Source organism: Puma concolor, chromosome B2 (genome assembly GCF_028749965.1).
Source record: "Puma concolor isolate L17-30 chromosome B2, mPumCon1.1.hap2, whole genome shotgun sequence".
NCBI classification, from domain to species: Eukaryota; Metazoa; Chordata; class Mammalia; order Carnivora; family Felidae; genus Puma; species Puma concolor.
This window is the reverse complement of record NC_141671.1, coordinates 128712887-128732831: the sequence shown is the minus strand read 5'-3', so window position 1 is coordinate 128732831 and position 19945 is coordinate 128712887. Positions and strand designations below refer to the sequence as shown.

Here is a 19945-nt window from a genome sequence, read left to right as displayed (position 1 = left end):
ACTTGACAGTAGAAAACAGACAATCCACTTAGAAACTGGGCAAAATAAATGACAGAACATTTCACTAAAGAGGATATACAGATGGCAGAAAACACATAAAAAGATATTCAACATTATTATTCATTAAAAAAATGCAAATTTAAAATAATTATGTATTACTCTGTGCCTACTAGAATTTCTCAAGTAAAATATAATGACAATAAGAAATGCTTGTGAGCAAATAGAGAAACTCTGTCACTCATACATTGCCAGTGGAAATGTAAAATGGTCTGCTAGTCTGAAAAGAGTTTGTTAATGTCTTAATAAACCACATATGTAACTACTATGTGACCCTGCAATTGCACTCTTGGTCTTTCATCCCAGAGAAATGAGAAGTTGTGTTCACACAGCAACCTTTACACAAACTTGTGCATGACAGCTCAGTCCATGCCAAACTGGAATTGACCCAGTTTCCTTCAATGAGCAAATAATTAGACACACAGTGGTACATCCATACAATGGACTCGTACTCAGCAATAAAAAAAAAAATTGTTGATACATACAACTACTTAGATGAATCTCCAGAGAATTATGCTGAGTGAAAAACAAGAAATTTTTAACAAGTTAAATACTGCAGGTTTCCTTTTATATAGCGTTCTTGACATAAAATTATAGAAACAGAGAATAACTGGTGGCCAGATATCAAAAGAGGAATGGAAGCACAAAGGAATTGGTTGTGGCTATAAAAGGGCTGCATAAGAAAAAATTCAGATGATAGACAAGTTATGTGTCTTGCCTTTATCAATATTTATCAGTATTGTCATGCTATGGGCTTTCAAGATGCTACCATTTAGGGGAACTGGGAAAAGGATGCATGGGATTTTTCTGCATTATTTCTTATCATTGCATGTGGATCTATCATTATCTCAAAGTAAAAATTTAATTGAAAATAAGATGTAATATGCGACACAGATTGGTAAAAATTAACAGCAATAAATATTAAATATTAAGATGATTGAATTACTAAGGAATAACGGTGGTGGAACACATGGTCAATATTACATACTTTAACAAAATATTAATAATTTAAGCAATAAATGGCAAATAAATTAATGGAAGAGGGAGAGAAGATAAAAGCAATCATGTTATTTCTTTTAGCAATATTCAAGAAATTCTGTAATAAAAGTAGTTAAAACCCTATTAAGAAAACCATTAAAAGACAGAATCAGTCTTGGTAATATCAAAAGGGTCTTTTAGAAACTGTATCTCTTGACATAGAAAACACTAATTAACATTGATGTTTGTCATTCTAATCTTCAGGTTCACCTAAGGTGTTTTTTGTTAATTAAAATAAAAATAGGGGCGCCTGGGTGGCGCAGTCGGTTAAGCGTCCGACTTCAGCCAGGTCACGATCTTGCGGTCCGTGAGTTCGAGCCCCGCGTCAGGCTCTGGGCTGATGGCTCAGAGCCTGGAGCCTGTTTCCGATTCTGTGTCTCCCTCTCTCTCTGCCCCTCCCCCGTTCATGCTCTGTCTCTCCCTGTCCCAAAAATAAATAAACGTTGAAAAAAAAAAATTTAAAAAAAAAATAAATAAATAAAAATAAAAATAAAAATAAAAATAAAGGATATATTTTATTAAATAGCATTATAGTACAATTAAAAAATCTACATGTGTATGTGGAGTCAATTTTGGAATGATGTTAGTAACATATAGAACCAGGTTATTTGTAGATGGTTTAATTTTGAATTTTATGTATTTATTCATTAATCTGTTCCCCTTTATAATTTTATGCAAATTTGATTTGAAATTTAAACACTTAATGTTTTCTTTAGAACTATGTTCAAACAGGCAATTCTGCTTTTTGTTATTGATATCCTAAGATGAATTTAAGTCGAAAGATGATTTTAGTATGGGAAATTTATGTATTTTTCTCCTTCCCTTCCATCATGAATAGGTTCCATTAAATCAACATCAAACTATACCAAATATTCAAATTTTATTCTGAGATTTTTCTGGTGCAATATTTTGATTCTTTGGAAAACTATCAAACATTTTATTCTGTCTTACTGAGACAGATTTACTTTTATACCCAAAGAAAGAAACATATAGTTACAATTCCATTATAGACTAGATTCATACTTTAAAATTGTTTTTATAGTAAATGTTCTTAAATTGTCCATTGACTTTCAGCAAGCTCCACTGAGATAGAACCCTATGGGGAGTAAAATGTTATATAATGAAAATTGTTTTAAGTTTTTAATTCTAGTTATTTAACTTACACTGTTATATTACTTTCCTTTCTATACATCAATAATGAACCATCATAAAGAGAAATTAAAAAGAAAACAATCCCATTTATAATTACACTCTAAATAATAAGATATCTAGGAACAAAAGGCACCAAAGAGGTGAAAGACCTATACTCTGAAAACCCTAAAAAACTGATGAGTGAAATTCAAGACAACACAAAGAAATGGAAAAACATTCCATGCTAATGGATAAGAAGCACAAATATTGTTAAAATGTCCATACTGACCAAAGCAATCTGCACATTTAATACAGTCCCTATCAAAACAGCACTTTTCAGATAACTAGAACAAACAGTCCTAAAATTTGTATATAACCACCAAAGACCCCAAATAACCAAGGCAATCTTGAGAAAGAAAAGCAAAGTTGGAGGCATCACAATTCCAGATTTCAAGTTGTATTACAATGCTGTACTAGTCAAAACAGTATAGCGCTGGCACAAAAATAGACACATAAGTCAATAGAACAGTGGAAACCCCAGAAATGAATCCACAAGTATATGGTAAACAAATCCATATATGGATTATAAGGAAAGAATATTCAATGGGAAAAAAGACAATATCTTCAACATATGGTGTTGGGAAAACTGGACAGCGACAGACAGAGGAATGAAACTGGACCACATACTTACACCATACCCCCCAAAATAAATTCAAAATGGATGAAAGACCAAAATGTGATACCTGAAACCATAAAACTCCTAGAAGAAAACACAGGCAGTAACTTCTTTGATATAAGCCATAGCAACTTTTTCCTAGATATGTCTCCTGAGGCAAGGGAAATAAAAGCAAAAATAATGAGAAGTATTTTGCTTAGAAAAAAATAAAATCTCTTTTAAAGAACTTTTTAAAGTATTTCATAATTGAGATAAACATTACTCAGTGAATCACATTGCATTTTTACCAGAAAATTATTTTTTGATTTTTTTTTTTCATTTAAGAGAGTATTTTCTTAAAATAAAATTAATGAGAGACATAGGATATTTGGTGTGTTTTTCTAGTCATTTTAAGTAAAACTATTGGCTTTATCTAGTTCCTAAGTATCCCACTTAGTTTTCATACACTTATTTTTTAAGCCCAGAGTTTTTGCCAATATCCTTTAATAGCTGAAAATTCATTTTATATAATAGCTTTGAAATGCTGTTTATGTAACAACCCTAGTTAGCACAGTTATTACTGTTTATACTTATTTAACATTCTTAGCAATTCTTTGTTTATGGTCTAATGTTATGTCTTAGTATCAAATAATTTATAAAGGGTTGTTATGAAAATCTATTACTTTTTAAATAAACTATTGTATCTTCCTAACGTGGGATATGTATTTATTTATCTATATGTCTAGAATATTTTAAAGCTTAATTAACATTCTAAATGCCATGCAGATTACAATAGAGCACAGTGGAGAAGGCAGCGGAATAAGTGGATTGTAATAACTATTTATATAATAACCCTGTTTCCTTGATTACTTTGACTCTTAGTGTTTTAATTGCCTCATTTCTAGCCTAGAAGTAATAAACCTTTCTTGCAGTGATATATGATTTCGGAACCAAAAGAGTTGTTTGAAAAAAGCACTTTAAATCTATATATGTAATATTAAAGGAAATTATTACTTCTTATGATGATAAGTATCTGCTGTGAGCAACTGGGATATTTTTACAAATTGAAAATAATATGACTCCACCTTTTTTCCTACTGCTAGGGGTAGTTTTCCTATCGACCACAAGATCAAACATTTGAATAGATCAATTTGATATTGATTAAATTTCATGAATAAACTCAGTATTCTAGAGCCAGGAATGTAATCTTCTCATATATCATGATTTTCATCTGGTATTTCTTCCTTTATTTCTTAATCTACTTAAACTTTCAAAAAACTTTAAAAAACTTGGGGGTGTATCAGGAAAGATGCCATTTTATCCTTTTTAGGAATTAAATTGTTGTAACAATTAAGAGCAAAAGAAGAATGACCGTCTAATCAAACTCATTCTTAATTACCAAATCTTTTAGAATTTACATATTTTTTAATATTTATTTATTTTTGAGAGAGAAAGAGACAGAGTGTGAGCGAGGGAGGGGCAGAGAGAGAGGGAGACACAGAATCTGAAGCAGGCTCCAGGCTCCGAGCTGTCAGCACAGAGCCTGATGTGGAGCTCAAACCCACAAACCGTGAGATCATGATCTGAGCCAAAGTCGGACGCTCAACGAATGAGCCACCCAGGAGCTCCAGAACCTAAACTAAAAAAAAAAAAAAAATTATAAACGTGCACAAGATTTCCTTTAAGAAAGTCAAAACACAAAGAATCCTTTTTTGGGTATGAAGTCTCAATGCTGTGAAGTTTTTAATGATGTCTTAAAATTTATTTAATTATTATCACTCTCTTTGGAAATGGTTTTTATATTTCATATGGAAAAACAAAGAGGTGAGAAAAAAAAACAAAAGAAAAAGACTTAAGAGGAAGATATTACCAGTCCTAAAATAAAGTTATATCACTGTACCTGTAAGATACAGGCAGAGAAATAACCAGAGAAGTCAATTAATAATTTTTTAAAAAAAGGTCTCCAAATTTATATGGAAACTTAGTGTCTAACTACGATGGCATTTAAATCAGTGGAAAATGTTTGGATTATTCACTACAGTATTGAGGAAACTGGATAGCCAGAAAACAACATAAATTTCCATATAATAAATAATATTTGAAATGGAGGAGAGATTTTTGGAAGATTGCTCCATTTCATTTTATTCCATTTACTCCAAACACTCACGTTTACGAAATTCAATTTTACTAAAAGAGATAGGTTTTACTATGTGAGGATTTTACTCAATACCAGTGAACTAAGGAGTGTGTGATGTTTTTCTCCTATGTTCCTATCTCTATGGAATATCTAATGAAATTTCATTTGGTTATCATTTTGTAGGAAAACTCAAGACCTACTACAATTATCTGTCTAGTCTGTGTTTTATTCTTGATGATACACTTACTCTTTTTTATATGAGTATACTTGACACGCAATGTTGCATTAGTTTCAGGTGTACAACATAGTGATTCTACGAGCCTATACATTACGCGTGCTCACCACAAGCATACGTACCATCTGTCACCAGAAACTATCATAGTCATTGACTATATTACTTATGTCTTTTATTCCCATGACTTATTCACTCCATAATTGGAAGCTTGTATCTCCAACTCTCCTCCACCCATTTTGGCCAGTCCTCAACCCCCCACCTCGGGCATCAGCAGTTCTCTGAATTTTTATGTCTGATTCTGTTTTTTTTGTTTGTTTACTCATTTGTTTTTGATTTTTCTACATGTAAGTAAATCATATGGTATTTGTTTTTCTCTTACTTCACTTAGCGTGATACCTTCTAGGTTCATCCATGTTGTTGCAAATGGCAAGATATCATCGCATTTTATGGCTGCTTTAATAAATATTAACTCCTAGAAATGGGTAGCTTATGTATATAAAAGTTTAGAGGTAAAATATATATATATAAATGGTCCATAAACTTATGGAAAAAAACTTCTCAACTTTATCCATGTTTACAGTGATGCAATTTTAAACAATTAGGGAACTCTTATTTGCCTGTTAGATTGGTAAATATTAAATAATACCAAATATTGCTGAGGATTTTTAGTTGATTTTAAGTTGCTACAAACTTTTTGAAAGCAATTCATTGATAACTATCAAAATAAAAAAGAGACACACAATCTCATTAGTAGATAAGGTATTTCCCTTAGAAGCATAATCCCCTAAGCCCCAGTACCTGCCTGTTCTTTGGTATCAGTAGGTCCATGTGAGCCTGGGTCAAATCTCCATATGCTCATCGCTGAGGGCTAGAGACAAAAGGCATGTGAGATCTCTGCAATGGGCTTGCCATTACCATGCATTTAGCTACTTGCTCATCCAAGTTGGCAAGATCAAACTCTCATGGGGTGGTGCTGAGGTGTGGACAGTAGTGATAAAGGGAGATGCCTCTTTGGCTTCAGATTCCACCTATGTATTTCAATCTAGCTTTGCCAAAACACCCTGAATTTGTGAGGTTTGGGACACTTCCTGTCATTAATGTACCCTTTCTTCTTCTCTTCATTTTTCTCTGTGTTTCTTCTTACCCATCACTTAAAACATATTGAAGAGACAAATGATTAATATCCCTAATACTTCCAATTAAATCCATTTCTATACATTACCTTTAGATACATTCACATAAATGCCTGAATTTATATGTCCAGAATCTTTCTTCCAACACTGTGATAATAGCAAGGGGAAAAAAAACAAAGTTTATTATTCAGGAACTGGTTAAATAAATTATGATATAACCTTAGAAAGTGATACTATGTAATTATTTTTAAAGCATAATGTAAATATCTATGTCTGATATGAAAAATATTCATTACATAATATGAAGAAACACAGCAAAGTGGACTATAGAAGTTTAACATAATTCTTTATAATGCACACACACACACACACACACACACACACACACTCTAATCGTGCATGTTTGCTTCAGAGGTCACAACTCCACAGCTGTCTTTCAAAGACCAGGAAAGTATCATCAATATGTACTGTAGCTAAGTAAAAGAACAAAAGGTAATGGTAAAATGTAGTATGAATTTCACCCTAAGATGCATTCAAATTTAGTTTTAAAATTTTAAACTAGGGGCGCCTGGGTGGCGCAGTCGGTTAAGCGTCCGACTTCAGCCAGGTCACGATCTCGCAGTCCGTGAGTTCGAGCCCCGCGTCAGGCTCTGGGCTGATGGCTCAGAGCCTGGAGCCTGTTTCCGATTCTGTGTCTCCCTCTCTCTCTGCCCCTCCCCCATTCATGCTCTGTCTCTCTCTGTCCCAAAAATAAATAAACGTTGAAAAAAAAAAATTAAAAATTTAAACTACCATATTGTCCATTCAAAACCAAGACTGATTTGCCTCAAACTGCTAGTGGGTGAATCCTTATATAGACATTCATGTTCATTGAATACTTCTGGAAGGCTACATGAAAAAATCTTAACAGAGATCAATATTTTGATGGTAAAAGGTGACCTTAATTTTACACTTTATACTCTTCTGTGCAGATTTTACATTTTTTACTGTCAGCATGTTTATCTCTAGGCTAAAAAAGGCTTACGTAAATTCAAATGCATGATAAGCTAATGAAATTTCTTTGTTAATATTTAAAACATATACACACATTTGACTAAGCTTTATTGGAATTTTTATAATGCTTTATGTTACATATAAAATCTTTATATTATTTGACTATACATATCCTATTTATATGACGTTACTGCACCTGGAATTTTCTTCCCTTCTTCACACCTTGATAGCTGGTGCACATACATTCATTCTTCTTGAACTTGCCCATAACAAGTTTGCTCATGATAAGTAGCTTGTTATTCCAACTTTCCCCGCCTCCAATAGTGGTGAATCACTCCTTCTCCTATACACTTCTTTATGTTACATGCTTTTATAAAGTACACATCGCATTGAGTTATTATTCATTAGAATGTGTGTTCTCTCTCTCCTGTAGTCTGAAACAGACTTGAGAGTAGAAACAATTCCTTGAGAGTAGAAACAATTTCCTGATTATCCTTGGGAGTAGAAACAATTCCTGATTATCCTATCATCAGTGCCATGAAGAATGTCCAAAACAAAGTCAGTAGATAACAAAACTACTTAAACTAATCTGAGAGGGGATATTTCTTTTTGTAGTCTGTAAATCATCCCTGGAGTCTAGAATAAAAGTAATAACTTCTCGTTGGTGAAAGCTTTCTATGCTATTTCTTAAACACTGGATATATTTCACCTTATTTAAGACTCACTACAGATAATTAAGCTTATTTTCCAGAAGGTACTTGAGGTTCTGAGTAATTAATTTTCTTGGCCAGACTTGAAGATCTAGAACCTGTTTATGACATCATGGGTATAGATTTGACCTCAGAATAAAGAGAATCATCAAAATTCCCTTAAGATACAAAAAAGCATGAACTGAGACAAATGATTTAAATTCTATCTTGCCTTAATAGTAGGGCAATGATTATTTGGAAATAACAGAATTTAAAAAGACAAATATTAAAATAAGTATAAAATAAGTTTAGGTATAAAAAAGTAGCAACAAAAATTCATTGAGTATCAATGACTTTATAAAGCTATATACAGGATATCTCACCGTCATAACATATACTGTAATATACAGTGTTAATTATTGAAACATATATAATACAAAATATAGTTTTCCCAAGAAGATGGTACAGAAAAGTAAGAAAAACAGATAACTGTTTAAAAAATTTAACTATAAAAGGATGTAAATCTATAAGGACTAAAGATATTACAAAATATACTTTTCAAGAAGGGTCATTACAGGATACCCCCAAATAAAAAACATAACATATATAGCTTCTAAATATAATTGCAATAAAATATTTAAGGGAATTATAGAAAAATAAAATGTCCTAAATCAAGAAGAATCAGCAAGTAAGTTATGATATAATTTTAGGGAAAAGAGGAAAAGAATTGAAAATTGCTTTTATCAGGGCACTTTTACTTCAGTAATGGAAATATATATGTTAAATAGAATGAACATTTTTTCTTTTTTTTTTTTTTCAACGTTTTTTATTTATTTTTGGGACAGAGAGAGACAGAGCATGAACGGGGGAGGGGCAGAGAGAGAGGGAGACACAGAATCGGAAACAGGCTCCAGGCTCTGAGCCATCAGCCCAGAGCCCGATGCGGGGCTCGAACTCACGGACCGCGAGATCGTGACCTGGCTGAAGTCGGACGCTCAACCGACTGCGCCACCCAGGCGCCCCATAGAATGAACATTTTCAAATTAAATTAAAAAAAGCATGACACAAAACACTACGGTCATAAAACTGTCGTTAAAAAGTTGAGAAGCAATTTAAGAATTGTTTTTAGTCTCCACCACAGTATTACTATATTTAAAAATCCTGTCAAATATAATTCCTTTGAGTCTTCAAAGAGCATGATATGTTACCTATAATAGAAATTTATAGTTTTGAACTTGAATCATGAAATTCTCCTCCCTACTATAAGAAGGGGATACAACTTTTTCACCTCCTTTGCCCATAATGATCCCAACTGTGATGTAGAGGCACAGGGAAAAACCTCATTGCCATTAATTGCTAATTGCTCATATGAAGACATGTAAGGAAATTTGGAAGATCCCTAAGACTTCTGTTTCTCAGTTTATTTATACAAGAAGAGAGCACCCTCTGAAAAAGTCACCACTCTATACTAAATGACCTGCTTGGGGCCTTAAGGCTCTTGGTCTCCAAGCTGTTTAGTGGCCTGTGTCAAAAAAATTACTTGTTTCAGTCCAATTTCTCTCAATTCAATAACCCCTAAGCCTCTCAAAACAAAGCAAAGTTAAAATGATTTTCAATTGCTTTGGACTGGGATGTGTCAGGCAGTCACCAACATTTCATGGACATCAATAGAACAAAGCACTCACCCTGCAACCTTTCTCCTTTTCTCATTAATCAAAATTCCAATGAGCTGATTTCTTTTTTAGTCTAGTCTAGAAGAGATTTATGAGAAATGGGATTTTTCTGACTCATGACTTTGAGCTAAGTGTGCCGGGTACATATTCCTGGGAGAAACAACTCTGCTAATCATCCCACTTAGCTCTAAATAACGTATACTTGATTATGTAGTGAACTCCAAAAGTCCAGTAATCAAGAAGCCTGACCGAACTGAGAGCATGGCTTTCTGTTCTGGACTCTTATTTTTCAGTGAATGACTTTTCTCATTGTGGTTTATTTAGTCACACATTCTAATATCCGTTCATTGTGTCAGAAAGGTAAAATCCCAAGAATTAACGATAGAGGATTTCACTTACTCAGGCGCCTGTCGTCACCTGTCAACTTTCTACCCATTCATCACCTAGCCTGTCACACTTGACATAAGCTTCTGAAGGGCTGGGCGAAGGGGAGGCAGGAGAGGCTGGATAAATGTCTTCATGATCATCTTTAGCAATGTCAGTAGCTCAGCACTCTCAGTATTTTAGACTTGCCTGTGACAGCTTTTCCACTAGAGCTGAAGCTGCATTCCAAATTGATATTTGTGGCGGCTTGGATTCTGGGCTAGAGCAGTGCCTAAGGCAAGCCAAATTCTGCAGTTTGATACCAGTAAACAATATGATCTCTCTTTGTTTTTATGTGGATGAGCTGGAGTGGAATGAGGGAAGGGTAACTTCAAATGACAGTTGCCACAGGTGATTAATTTTTTTTGTCTTTTACAGATTTACTCTGCCTACTCTAATTTAAATTGGTGTTCGTAATGATCCTTTCATTTTGCATAAGAGCTAAAGAGATGCTCTCACTCATGAAACAAATACGCAGGCAGGAGGCCATCCACAAAGATGATGTTACTGACTCGCTAAAAAAAAAAAAAAAAAAAAAAAAAAAAAAAAAAAAAAAAAAAGTGCTTTGAGGTATTCCTCTTTACTGATACCCACCTATCAGGGCATCTATGCCCAGGAGATGCAATTGTGATGCAGCCGATTGGAGAAAGTGCTGGGAAAACGTGATGCTAATGGGGTCAGAGATGGAGAGAGGCAATATAGAGGTGTTAGGAAAGGAGCCCAGACATAGCTACACAGAGAAAGAAGCATGTTCCGGCTCTTCGTTTCTAATTGTCATCATGGAAAGGTAACTTAATCCCACTGGGGCTCAATGAACTGAGGGGAAAATGAACAAAGAATACTGCAAAGGGCAATTATGAAGATATTAGTCTGCATATGAAAGCATTTTAAAAGTTACAAAGCATTATTCAAGTCTTAGTTAAATATTATTAATAGTTATCTCCTATCATGGGGAAACCAACTGACTGATAATTGAGGCTTTACGACCAGGCATTGGGAATCAGAACTGGTACAAAATCTCATGTTTTATTAACTTTTCTCTGTTTTTTTTTTATGGTCTATTATTAGTCATCTTTTAGGTTTCCATTTTGGGATATGTATATAAACATGAAAGCGGTAGCATTGGTATATATCGAAATACTTAAGTAATGCATATTTAGAGAAGTTGGCATCATAGAAATGAACAGTACTAAATAGTAAATTTAGCTACCCATGGGAAAAATTACAATACAGAAATAAAGCAGTGCAATGTTAAATAAAGCCTTTCAGGTATAATGATCACCCAAACCACAATTCTTTTTATAGGTCATGGATTAACAAGTTGTTTTTTGAAAATAAATAAAAAACTCATATTTTCATTTTATTGCACAAATATCCTTAGAATTTGTGATTCCCATGGAAAATACCAGAATTTTTCACTTTCTCTTTGCTCAGTCAATAGTCAGGGGCTGTACTATGATTACCTGACATACATTCAAACAAATGTGAACTCCCACATTGATCTATCACTCTCTGGGGAATGTAGTTCTCAGAAGCTCCTGTTTCCAAATAACAAGGTGAGAGTGAGCCAATACAAACTTCCTTTGAAAGAAAATGTCAGATTTGGAATAGAAAAACAAAAGAAATATCACAGCCTTCTTTAAAAGATACATAGGGCTGCAATTGCTAAAGTAGGTCCTCTAGGGGCGCCTGGGTGGCGCAGTCGGTTAAGCGTCCGACTTCAGCCAGGTCACGATCTCGCGGTCCATGAGTTCGAGCCCCGCGTCAGGCTCTGGGCTGATGGCTCAGAGCCTGGAGCCTGTTTCCGATTCTGTGTCTCCCTCTCTCTCTGCCCCTTCCCCGTTCATGCTCTGTCTCTCTCTGTCCCAAAAATAAATAAACGTTGAAAAAAAAAATTAAAAAAAAAAATAAAAAAATAAAGTAGGTCCTCTAGACACAGATCCTTGGGAAATCTGATAAGTATGCATACCCAAATTATTTATGGCTGCTAACTGCCCAATCAATTCTCACAGAAAATGAACAAAAGTACCGATAACTCTAAACTGTAAAAGTACCGATAACTCTAAATCCAAAAATTATTTATAATTTGAAAGCCAAAGTTGAGCAATGACTTCTTTGTTCTAACTAGATGGTACCTGCCTGCCCTCTGAAACATTACATGGCATATATTCAATAGGCGGAAACCTACGGGATAAAGAAATCTGCAGGAAATAAAACATCAATTGACAATTTTTTCCTCCAAAACATTCTCCTTTTATATATTTCATATTTGACCTCATGCACAACCTGCCTCCAGACTCTCTGTGGTCCAACCGTCATAACATACAGTAATCAGATTTGGACTTCCAAGGCCCACCTCTGATCATCACCCTTATTCTCAAACTCTTTCATGGCTTCCTATTGCCACCACTTGCACACACCCTGCCCCCCAATCTTCACAATGCACTTTGTAAATGGCAGCCATGTTTTTATCCCTTTTTTCCCATTAATGTCCCATATATAGTCTACACTGCAGCCAAACAGAACTACCTATTTTCTTCCTGACATTTCTTGTTTTTTGTTTCCTACACACACTGCTTTCTATACCTTGAATGTCCTCACTCAGCTTCCATCTCTGCCTGGTTAAAATTTTAGGCATCCTTCAATCCTGTGTCAGAAACCACACAGTTTCTGGCTCAATATCATTTCTCAGGATCCCAAAATATCCTTTAAATACTTAGACTCAGGGGCGCCTGGGTGGCGCAGTCGGTTAAGCGTCCGACTTCAGCTCAGGTCACGATCTCGCGGTCCGGGAGTTCGAGCCCCGCGTCGGGCTCTGGGCTGGTGGCTCAGAGCCTGGAGCCTGTTTCCGATTCTGTGTGTCCCTCTCTCTCTGCCCCTGCCCCGTTCATGCTCTGTCTCTCTCTGTCCCAAAAATAAATAAACGTTGAAAAAAAAAATTTAAAAAAAAAAAAAAAATACTTAGACTCAAAGACATATGTAACTTTTACCTGACTCTCAATAGTAGAAGCCAAACTACAACCAGAATCTGGGAAGGATTTTTGTTATTTATAAGATATGTAAGCCTGAAGTGCTATTCCATGTTGGTAGCTAGTGCTGGCTTGATGAGTCATTTGAGAAACACAATACTGCAGAGCTGATGGAAAGTGAGTCTGTCCCAACCCCTTTGTTCATCCTCTTAAGACCTAAGCTCTTCACTTAGTGTCTTGCTACTGCATTTATTACTTTAAATGAACCAAATCTATTAATTTTTAAATGGCTAGATATTCTCATTACATTTCATTTCCATATACAGATTACCATTCCCATAAAATTTGAGTGTCACAAAGTAGAAGGGGTAGGTGATGAAGCAACTTGTGCAGCTTGATGGCAGGGTGGGGGGGTGGTTAAAGGCACCAGAATCTGGGATAATTTACCTTATATGAGCCATGTTGTATAATCCTTCGGTCAGAATATCAGACAAAGAGGCAATCAGGAATAAGAAATATATATATATATATATATATGTATATATGTATATATATATATACAGACCTCAATGTAGCATAAATTCACTAAATGAGTATTCATGAAAACAATGTAAATTGGACCAGGAACTTTATATGGACCTGCCTCTATTGGCTGTAGATCTGAGAAAAGGAGTATATTCAACATCCAAATCTGTTTCTTTTAAGTGCATGGTAAAAATAGTTCAGCTTTGTTTTTGAGACTCAAGGACATTGTGTGAAATGGATTGTGTGCAACTCTTTTTTCTGCTTACTCTGTAGGTTTATAATATGCATTATGATACAATTTATTCATGTGCTTGATATTGTGAGACTTACTACATTTCTGCTGAAATTATCTGACAACCCACCTCAAGTGGGTTAAATAGTGAATAAGGGGCTACGGGTATGTCAAATAACCTAAGTTTCAGTCTGCATCAATTCTTGATGGAGATTTTCTGCTCTTAGGATAGATAAGAGAGAAAATACCTTGCATGGGACCTACGAAAAATACGGGGTAGTCCATGAAATAGTGTTTTAAAAACTTTGGACATATCTAGCTCTGTCTTAGCTGTGGGGAAATATCTGAGAAATAAAAAAAAAAATTAGTTATTATGGATGACCACGTTGATTGGTTTCTTATTCCTCTCGAATAAGATATTCTGAAGTAAATGAAACTATAGAGCCCAATGACATTCCAAGAAAACTAGTAGATTATCTAGTAAAGAGAGCAAACAAAATATATTAGTATAATAGTTAATGGGTCCCATAAAAATATAAAAGCCATAAAAGGTAAATCATAAAAGCTTTTTAAAAGGAGGAGGGAAAAAAAGCACAAAACCGTGTCAATAAAAGTAATAACTACTGGGACTTTTTAAAAAAATCATTGATAAAATTATGTACTAAAATGTATTAAAAATTTAAAAAACAGGGGATCTAGGGAACAGTTTTGTCATGGATACAAAACTAGCTTAGAGACAAGAGGAAAGGTTGGGAATAAGTAGGCACTTTTCTAAATAAGGAAGTGTACACAGCAATGCTCCTTAGGGAGTAGTGCCAGCATATGCCTTATTTAACATTTTTATAAATGATTTAGAGGAAAAGTGCATAAGAGAATCTCCAAATCTGTGGAAGACATTTCTGTGTAATGCAGTCTTGCGGGAGCTAAGTGATCTCAGGAATATTTTGTAATTTGGCTTGAAAATGGAAAATTAATTTTATATTGGGCCCGTTTCCTTAGAAAATAATCTAAATTATATGTAGAGGCTGTTCAGCTTGGAAATACCAGTTTTTACATAGTTTATGGACCTTGGAGTCGTTACAAACCATATCCTTCAAGACAGCAAGAAAGAGGGATTATTGTATTTAAATATAACAAATACCCACCATCAGTAAGCAAGCTGTTTGGAAAATTACTAACAATACTCTTCTGCATTTGCACTATATTTGAAGCCCACATATCTATGGAATCTCCAAATCTGTAAGCGACTAAGATTTCCTAAGAAATGAGGGGACTGAATATTTCAAAGGAAAAATATTAATTCTGTCTGACTAGGCTCTGTGTCACATAACTTCCTTCCTGGTCAATACCCACTTCAGTGTTTACACTCCTCCTACATCTTCAGTGGCTCACTTGCTCAGTACTCAAACTTTCCCATCAGTATCAGTATTTAAGCATTCTGAAAGCCGATGTTGCAAATCCAATGGATAACTTATTAGTTCAAGAAAGATTGAGCCTATAAATTTGCCTCTGTCATCTCCTGAAAGCTTTGGAATAATAGGTACAAAACAGAAAAAATAAATACATTTTCTGTGTGTTTTTGCAGAGGGTAAATGTGAATGTAAGCAGAATAAAGATTTTGACAAATTTCTGAAAAACGAAAGTCAAGTGAAAGAGAAGTGAAAAAAATTAATAAGAAAAATGAGGACCCAAACCAAAATATGTTCTAAAGAAGTATAACAAATAATAAGATCTTAATGTAGATTGATGTAAATTATCAGTTGAAAGTGAGGGTCAGAGGTCATCATATTTTTGAAAGCAAACAAACGAAAAGTAGCTTGTAGTATGATTCTGGTAAATCAGGCCTAGAAATTGGATTCTCAAGAACTTAACAGTTAACAAATAAAAGTACTAAAATATAAATGTCTTTGTAATATGGTGAAACAGATATGTTTCTTAGGAAAGGTGAATATATTTTACGCTAATGGATCAAAACCTAAAGGTCTAAACAAATTATTTGGAAAATATTTGAAATTATTTGAGTAACCTTCCTAAAACGACAAAAAATGAAGATGATCAAGAATGTTCGGATTTTTTTTCTTGTTTTGTTTTAGTTTGGGGAGACATAGTATGGGAATAAAAATGTGAATGTCAATGGGGGAGCTGTGGAGGTTATTTAATTTCAAATATCTGGATCTCTCAGTAGCATTTGTCTTTCTATGTCGGTTTATCATTCTATCTTGAAAACACTCTACTTCATTTCTGAGACACAAAACTTTCTTGGTGATTCTCACCCAACTCTCTGGATTATTTACATCTTTATTGCCATATTTCCCTCAAATTGGATGCTTCAGAAAATTACTCAAGTTTCCACTCCTGGGTCTCCATATGAGGCCATTTTCCTTCTAAGTCTATACTCTCTTCTTGCAGTACTGTCCACTACCATAACTTCAAACACCATGAATATGTAAATGACTCACAAATTTTATTCACAGATGTCCCTTCTAAGCTCTGGAATGCACACCTGTCTATCTGAGATCATCATTTGGGTGTCTGATAAATATCACAAATATGGCACATGTGAAACCAAACTCTCAACATCATCCTCCAAGTACATTTCTCTCCCAGTCTTCCTTACATGAACAATGGACTCTGCTATACATCGAGTGCTCAAGGCTGAAATCTGGGGAGCGTTCTAGAAACCATTCTCTCATCACCCACCATAATCCATCCCCACTTAAGTGAATTTCTATTAAAATGTCCCCTTCTTTTCTCTTATTACAAGTTATTTGGACTATTTTAAAAACCTTCTAGTTGATTTCTGGTCTATTCCTGTCTCTCTCCAATACTCTACTAAAACAGCAGTAAAATAAGCATTAAAAAAAAAACATAACTGGGGCACCTGGCTGGCTCAGTCAGTAGAGCACATGACTCCTGATCTTGGGGTGGAGAGATCAAGTCCCACACTGGGCATAGAGATTACTTAAAAAGAGAGAGAGAGAGAAAGGATAGAAAACATAATCAATGAATGTAACTCTACCTTTTAAAAATGTGGTGTTCTTAAAGTAAATTAATGTACTTAGCATAACCTACAGAGTCCAGATTGATCTGTCCTATTGTTGCAGATATTTTTCTGTTTTTTGCTCTTTCACTGCAAGAATATTGGTTTTTTTCAGTTTCTTCACAGCACTAAATCCTTTTAGGTTCAAGGCCTTATTATTATCTCTACCTGTTGTTCCATTCTATCCAATCACCCTCCTACTACCAGCACCCAAATCGCTGCCTCTCAACATTTCCTCACCTTTCTTGTCTTATATTCAATTTCCTTAACTTAGAGATAATTTCTGTGACACTCCTTCTTGATTTACACATCTCTATTTTCACTTTGAATTCATTTTTTTACTTCTCCCTCATATAGCTTGTCACAATTATATAGCTACTTGTTTTATTATTTGTATGAGGTCTGACTTAAAGCCCCAATCCCCATCAAAATGAAGATCAATGTTCTATGAAATAAGAACTCAGTTTATTATTATTATTGCTGATCCCACATTATCTATTATTGTATCTAATTGGTGCTAAAGGTCTTTATAAATTTATATTTTTATAAATACTAAATAATGTGTAGCCCTGTTAAAATGACTATGGGCTAAGCACAAAAGTTAACAGTGCAAAGGGAGTTATTCCCTTGATAAATTTATGCTAAATAAATACAATTACTGTTTCACACACATAAATCTAGGAAAAGTAAATTCAATCACTATTTCACTCAAAAGGTAATAATACATGAAATACATGACTTCCAGGAGACTGTAAAGGCTAAAATATAGATAGATACAAGAGATCAGCTATATACGTATATACATCAATGACAAGATATGGGTTACTAAGGAAAACTAGACTGTTTTGAGAATCCCTTGGGATCTGGTTTGATAGAAATATTTTAATCTTTAAAATTGAATAAATTTTAATTATTAAATAATATATGTTTATGTTCAATATTACCTGGAACTTTAAATTCTGTCTAATAAATTCAGTTTGGCTTGACCTTTACAAAGTGATTTTTAAATTTTATTTTTCAACGTTTATTTATTTTTGGGACAGAGAGAGACAGAGCATGAACGGGGGAGGGGCAGAGAGAGAGGGAGACACAGAATCGGAAACAGGCTCCAGGCTCTGAGCCATCAGCCCAGAGCCTGATGCGGGTCTCGGACTCACGGACCGCGAGATCGTGACCTGGCTGAAGTCGGACGCTTAACCGACTGCGCCACCCAGGCGCCCCTACGAAGTGATTTTTATTTTTTTTTTTAAATTTTTTTTTTTTTCAACGTTTATTTATTTTTGGGACAGAGAGAGACAGAGCATGAACGGGGGAGGGGCAGAGAGAGAGGGAGACACAGAATCGGAAACAGGCTCCAGGCTCTGAGCCATCAGCCCAGAGCCTGATGCGGGGCTCGAACTCACGGACCGCGAGATCATGACCTGGCTGAAGTCGGACGCTTAACCGACTGCGCCACCCAGGCGCCCCCGAAGTGATTTTTAAAGACAGTTTATGATCTAGGCTATCGTTTGGCTGTAGCATATCAGTTTTATCTAACCTCTATTTTTAGTAATGATTTTGAAAGTACTGTGCAAAAATGGATCCCTACATCTTGAAATTGTCTGTCATAGCAACTGATAGGATCTACCTTTCCAATTGACTAGATATGTGAGGCAAGAATTATGTCTTTCTTGCTCATTGTTTTATTCCCAACATCTAGAATAAACACAATAAATATTTCTTGATTTAATGACTATAATCAAGTAAGGAGATATGGTTCTAGTCTGTTAGGAGACACAATTCAAGACAGATATTGCAATAGGATAACTCAAAGTAGTGAAACATCTCAGGCATATGAAATACAGAAAATGTATTAAATGCATAAATGCATAAATACAGAAAATGCATAAAAATCATTGCAGCATATTTTAGAAGCAGAGTAAGATCAGATAAAAATATTACTGTAGGGTTTAACAAATGAAAAGGAGCAAGTAAAACCCTTGATTCACCGCCTCATTGACTTCTTAAAGACCAATTAAATTCGAAGTCAATTTCTATATTGTGATTTCAGTTTAGTTTACAAAATCAAAGAGATGTTACCATTTTAAACTATTGTTTAGATAGATCATTGAGATTCAAGAAAGTCTAGTATAAAGTCAGGAGACTGGAACTCCTAAAAGTGCCATATTCAAGTCCCATATTTAGATCTAAGACCTAAACTTTCAGATCAACCTACAAATGTTTTTTGGTTTTTTTTTAATCCTTAAAGATATACAACCTAGGAATGACTTAGGGCCATCATGAAAAACACACAAAAAAGCTAAAATATACATCTAAGGGAAGTAACGTGGATGTTTGCAAATTGAAGAAATCCAGAAACTGAGAGTCCAAAGAGCCAGACCACAGATTTAGACATGGAATCTGGTTAGTTTCAATCAAAGGCTGCCTGTTCTCATTCTTACTTTATATGTATACTTCTAGGTGTGAGCCTCATGACTTCTCAGGTACTGACCACATCCAGAAGGAATTGAAAATGATGCAGGTAAATTTGTTTTCAATTTGGTGGAAGAAAAGCTCCCAGGAGATCACAATATTAAGGTTAAGGTTAGTTTCTGCAGAGTCAGAAAAACAAACAAACAAAAAATAAAACCCAACATAAATGAATAGGTGGAGTACAAATTGTTTTGGGGGCAGTGAAAATACTCTGTGTGATACTACAATTAGGGATGCATATTACTATATCTTTGTCGAAACCTATAGAATGTGCATCACCAAGAGTAAACCCTAAGGTAAACTGTGGACTTTGGGTAATTATGATGTGAAAATGTAGGTTCATTAAGTACAGCAATGTACCATTCTGGTGGAAGATATTGGTAATGCAGAAGGCTGTACATTTGTGGGGCAAAGGATATGTGGGAAATACCTGTATCTTCCTTTCAATTTTGCTGTGATCCTAAAACTGCTCAAAATTGTCTTTAAAAAACCTCAGCACCCCAAATCTGTAATAATAATATAATCAGAAGCAAATTAGCATTC

General features: G+C 34.7%; 1 long non-coding RNA gene across 3 annotated transcripts in view; it reads left to right on the top strand.

Annotated features, from left to right (window-relative positions):
- The window catches only part of LOC147581253 (uncharacterized), a 142756-nt gene that overhangs the window by 57019 nt on the left and 65792 nt on the right, over positions 1–19945 (top strand). For 2 of the 3 annotated variants that reach the window (XR_015251580.1, XR_015251581.1), the window contains exon 3: positions 19391–19451. The exons of the other annotated variant lie outside the window; for it this stretch is intronic. This is a non-coding gene — a long non-coding RNA (uncharacterized LOC147581253). The remainder of the gene's footprint in view (positions 1–19390; positions 19452–19945) is intronic. 3 annotated transcript variants of the gene reach the window in all.